Source organism: Balaenoptera musculus, chromosome 14 (assembly GCF_009873245.2).
Source record: "Balaenoptera musculus isolate JJ_BM4_2016_0621 chromosome 14, mBalMus1.pri.v3, whole genome shotgun sequence".
Lineage (NCBI taxonomy): Eukaryota > Metazoa > Chordata > Mammalia > Artiodactyla > Balaenopteridae > Balaenoptera > Balaenoptera musculus.
In genome coordinates, this window is record NC_045798.1 from 83,550,372 (window position 1) to 83,556,371 (window position 6,000).

Consider the following 6,000-nt stretch of genomic DNA (forward strand, 5'->3'; position numbering starts at 1 on the left):
GTATTTTGCAGTTTTCTAATTTTTATTAAGCTTATAGACAATTTACAATGCTCTACCCAGGAAAACTGTCATTTAAATCGTATGAGAAAATAGAATACACATTGACACTGAAATTCTGACCTCCCGTTTATCCACTTTGCCCCAAACCAGAAACAAAATTGTAAGAATGCAACCAAGCATAAAAGGAGTGGGACAAAGAAGATACCATGGGTTATAAGAAAGCATGCTTGGCAAAGAAAATGGTGCACCTAGACTTAAAATCTTTATGCAAAACAAGTAATTGCTGAGGCTGTGTGGTTTTGAAGTTTAAAGGATTTTCTAAAACAGCCAAAGCATAGTAGAAAAAAATCTGGAATTAAAAATTCCAGATTTCAGTAAACTTCTGTGGTGCTGAGTAAAAAAGCATGTTCCCTTTTGATTAGTTGAATATTATGGATACAGAAATTCTCAACATTAATAGAAAAATAGAAGTTAAAACATGTTTTAATACAAGAGAACATTGGAAAAATGGAAATCTTTTTTCTCAGTATTTAAGTAAAGAGAAATGAACAAAAGACATGGTATTTTGAGGAAAAAAAGGGAAGAAAGGAAACAAGATTAACATGACATCCAGTAGATGCAAAAATTGAAAACGATATGTCAAAAGTCGCAGCTATCAAAATAATTATGGTTTTTAAATGCCTCATTAGAACACCAAGACACTCAGGTTTTATAAGTGAGAACAACAAAATCAAATATTCCAAATATGCTGCTAAAATACCTCAACATCAAACCCAACTGCCCAAGACAGAAGAAGGGGGAGGGGAAGGACCAGGAGGAGAATTCCCGAGTTACTGAGTCATGGTGGAGAAAGTCATCTTCAAGCTCCCCCCAACTCCTCCCCCTGCCCTCCCCATAAGGGGGTCTCAGCAGAGGCACCTGAGAGAGGTCTTGGCCAAGGGCCACCTATGAATGGAGGTGCCCAGGCACAGAGTGCAGGTCTTCCTAAGAACGTGGCTGGCCTGGAGGGTGGCGGGCTGAGTCCTTGACTGAAACTCCCTCCAGAGACTGCAGTGCGTTGTCTGTGCACCAGGTCTGGTGTGGGGGGCAGCCAAGTGAAGCCTGTGTCATTGCCTAGGGCCGGGCCTGAAGGGTCACTCATAGGGTTTCGGTCTGAAACCAGACTCCTCAATGAAACTACTGGGAAATTTTTTTAAAAAATCTAAGAGCCAAAAATAACAGTTACTTTGTAAGCTGGGAAGAAAAACTTTCATACCTTGAAAAAACTTAAGTGTCAAGATATCACAATGAACACGGCATTTTTAAAAAATTTGAGTATTTCTAATGTCAAATACTGAAAGGATGATGATAATTATTGAAAAAAATGGTATGTACCGTCATAATTAGCAGATGACATTTTTCTCTCTGGAAAATCTGAGCCCCATTAGAAAATTGCCAATAAATAATATTTTGGAAAAATTGCAAAGTCAACTAGCAATATACAAATAATAGCAATCAGCTAATAAATGTAATAAAGGAAAACAAAAACCCATGTCTTAACATAGAACCAAAGACTCTAATACCTAGGAATAAACTTTAAAAAAATCAACAAGCAAAGGAACCATCAAAAGCATCACTGTTACCTTTACAGAGTCTATACAATTTCATCAAAGAAGTTCCTGAATGGAAAGAATCAGTATTGTGAGGATGTTGGATATCATGAAGCCAATCAATGGATTTCCAAATGAGTTTCTTGAAAATAAAATTGAACAAGTTGAATTCAAGTTTCTCTGCAAGGAGAAGTGAAGCCAAGAAAATGTTTAAGGGGTTAAAAATCTTTGGTATCAAATTATAGTATAAAGTTATAATAGTGTATTGATACAAACAGAATTTCATGAAAGAATTAGATAGTTTAGAAACATCTACGTATAAAATCTTACAACTAATCACACTGGAAATAGTCAATTTTTCATAGAATGCTATCAATTTAGAAAAAGTTGAATCCCCATCTGACATTTCATAAGAAACTCCAGATAATTAAAAGACAAATGTAATATTACATTATACACAAATACTTTTATTAATCTTATTGAAGACAATAACAGACAATAAGTACAAAAGAAAATTTTAAGAATTTTGAAAACAGTAATATTGAATATTTTAGCATTGTAAAGATATTCTATAATAAAGATAAAAATTAGTTGCTATTTATATTTCTGCAAAGACTTAAATATATATATTTACTATTAAAAAAAAAACAGTAAGAAATATGCAAAAATACCCCTAAAAACTTCACAGAAGAAAAGAGGTGGCCAATAATTATATTGTAAAAACAGTCAACTGTATTAATTAGTTAACTGTATTAATAACTTGGCAGTATCAATTAAAATACTGTCATGCATCTGGCCACAGCTTAAAGAATAGATGGATGGGGGACCACAGGTGTTTGCGTATGCGGGTGATGGGGGTAGGAATAACTTCTGTGGGAGCAACTTGGCAATGTCTATCCAGCTTAATCACATTTTTTGAGCAAACAATGTTACTGATGTTGGAATCTGTCCTACGTAAATGTTCGCCTGTGTGTACAAGGGTGTCGTAAACATCGTGGCCAGTGTACTTGGGCATCATCCTTGGCTGGAAGGTGACATCCCGGGGTGGCCCGCATTCAGTGACTGGTCTGTGCAGGAGTCCAAAGGCCCAGCCGTGGTCTCAGCTGGGAACAACTTTGAGGGCCACTCTGCAGCTCCAGGGTTACTCTGGGATCAGCTGAGGTCCCGTCGTAACTGTATCAGTTTCTTCTCCCTCTGCCCAGTTCTGCTGCCCTAACTTCCTTTAGGTGTTGCTTCTGAGGACACAGCCTGTGTTAGTTTCTAGATGTTGCCATAACGAAGTACCGCCAACCAGGTGGCTTAAAGCAATAGCAATTTATTCTCACATTCCTGGAGGCTAGGGGTTCAAAAGTCAAGTTGTCGGCAGGGTCATACTCTCTCTGAAGGCTGCAGGAGAGAATCTATTCCGTGCCTTTCTCTGTGGCTCTGGTGTTGCCATCAGCCCTTGGTGGTTCTGAGTTTGCAGATGCATCACTCCAATCTCTGCCTTGTTATCACGTGGTTCTGCTCTGTGAGGCTTCACATTGTCTTCCCTCTGTCCATGTCCACCTCCCTGTGTCTCTGCCATTTCTAAGGGCACCAGTGTTGTAGGGTTAGGATGTACCCTAATGACCTCATCTTAACTTGATCGTATCTTCTAAGACCGTGTTTCCGGATAAGGTCCCATTCACAAGTACAGGGGGCCTAGGACTCCAGCACATCTTCTGGGGGACACGATTCAACCCATAACACTCAGTAAGTCACCGATGACAAATCAGGGCTATGAACTGTTACCTTTCCTCTGTGCTACACGGATAGAGGATTAGACTGTTCTTCTTTCCTGATAACTTTCTGTAAATTCCTAAAGGGAAAAAACGATGTTAGAATAAAGTATAAGTTTAAACATGTAACAATGTCCTCATTGTTTTCTGAATCAGTTTAAAAATTCCTTCTCATTTAGACTTTGGAGAGTGGTTATTTGGAGAAATATTGCATTGGTACACAGAAAAATGGTCACTAACTCAATACACAATATTAAAAACTCACTCATTTGACTATGAGTTTCCAGTCTTCCAAAATATTTAGGCAACTAATTTGTGGATGTGTTGACTCCACTTCGGGTACAGTGCTGCATTTGGAGAGTTCCAGAAAGAGTTATGCAAATGAGCTATAGTATTACTGCCAGCTGTAATTTTGAGCCAGACTGAGTAACATAAATGCATTATCTTTCTTGTGATTTTTCTTGCCTGATTGCTTAATGTCTGCCTATATGCCCTCACAAAAAATAGAATTGCAGCATGACATGATGACTTATGATAGCTTTTTTGAGGTATTTGGACAGTTTCGTCATGTAAACAGCCTGATAACTTGACTGCCTGAGGTGCTTACAGAGTCTGGATAGATGTCAGTTTTCTGAGGTTTTCCTAAAAATTGAAGTAAGAAACAGTAGAGAAGCAGTGCTGTAACAATGAAATGGGCTGGGAAAGGGAAATCTACAAAATTATTATTTTGCATATTTACACTAGTATTTGACAATTAAAAAATAGTTGTATGCAATGACCATTGTTCATTCCTACCCTCCCTACCCCTTCCCCCAGCCACATACCCTTGGATCTGTGATTCTTTGAGAGAGGGGCTTAGGGTTAGAACATCAAAGATGCAGAGAATTGTTTTAAAATCTCACTAAGCCTGCACAAAAATGGCATGACGTCTGAAGAAAGGCAAGCATTTATCTTGTGAAGTTATTAACACCCTCTTTTGCAAGGAGAGGGTGGTTAAATTTTTTTTCCTTCGTGAAAGTTTTTTTTTTTTTTTTTCCTGAGACGGTTAAAACCACTTACAGTAAATTGTCCTCCCTTTGTGTTCAACACCTGATTTCACATGTTGCCCTGCACGGGATGTCATCTCTCAGGACGCCCTGGAAGAGTTGCTGGGCTCAGCGAAAACAAAACCCATTTGCTCTGACACAAAACATCTGACAGAGTTGTTTACTTGTCTTGTGGCTTCTTAAATGAATGCAAAATATCTATCAGCTGTTCCAGTAAAAGTAGTTCCCTAATCATCAGTGCCTAGGATAATTTGATAACCAATTCACCATTTTCTGAGTATCAAAGTTGTAAAAAAATCTTTTATCTAACATTTTATCACTGTAAAGGCAATTGATGTAATTTTAACCTAATATCAACCAGAGTGGTTTCATAAGTAAACTATTTTACGTGTCTTATTGGAAATGACAACCTGAAAGTGAATTATACTATCTATGCCCATTTCTTAAAAAAAATCTGTACTTACAACTTTAATAATGAGCCATATGAATCTACTTGGTCTTTTATGTAGGTAAACAGGTAATCTAATAGTCTTTCTTTGCTAGTAATTTTTATTTTCTTACTGATTTTTACTGTCCTTGTTTCTGCCATGAATCAATAGAAGCCTAAAACATAGTCTCCAAACAGAGAAATGATTCCCTTTCGTACAACACTTTGCTCTGGTCTAACTTGAAATCAAGTTCAGAATTTCTGCATTCAATTTATGAGTCTACATTTACTACCAACTCAAATATTTATGAGACCAGAAACAAATTCTCTCTTGGCTATTCTTCCTTCTTAAATCCTATCAACTTAAATAATTTTTGAAAGCGTTTTAACTACCTTGTTCTGTTATTCCAATACACTAAAACAAAACAAAACAAAAAAACCTTCTTCACCTCTGGTCTCCACTGCTAAGCCATATAGATGTCATTCTAAATTATGCCCTAAACCTAAAGCAGACCCTGAATACTGCTCCATGATCTATCATTGTGTCTCTGTCCAAATCTACTTCCTTCTCCATAGCCTTCTCATATTTATACAACAAGCCTTTCACAAACACCGGGTCCAAGCTGGATGTTGCTCTCATGGGGCTTGTAGTCTAGTAGGAGAGACGGGCATCAAACAAAATTGCACAGTAAGTTGTTTCACTGCGTTGGTAATAAGTCCTGTTAAGCAAAACCATGAGGGGCAAGTTGTCTCGATGACAGCAATGTTTCAGTGGACACTGAGATGTTGGAAGAAGTTAACGAGGCGCAGGTGTGGTGGTCAGTTCAGGAATGAAGACCCACTTACGAGAAGCCATTGAGGCAGAATATCAAAGACCAGACATCTGACCTCAGGGAGGACAGTGGTGCCCTGAGAGACTGGTGAGGGTCAGGACCAGTTCATGCAAGGGGTGACCGGGACGAGCTGAGGGTGAGGGCACCTTCTCTGAGAAGCAGGAAGCTCTTTAAGGTTTTAAGCAGAGAAGGAGAAAGGATATATTTGGAAGTTAAAATATTCTGACTGCTAGTGGAGAAAATTGGAGGAGTGTGAATGCAGGAGCCCAGGGTACGGGGGGGCTAGTGCAGGATATTGGGGAGATGGTGGTGGCTGGGATCGCTGTGGCGGCTTTGAAGATGCAC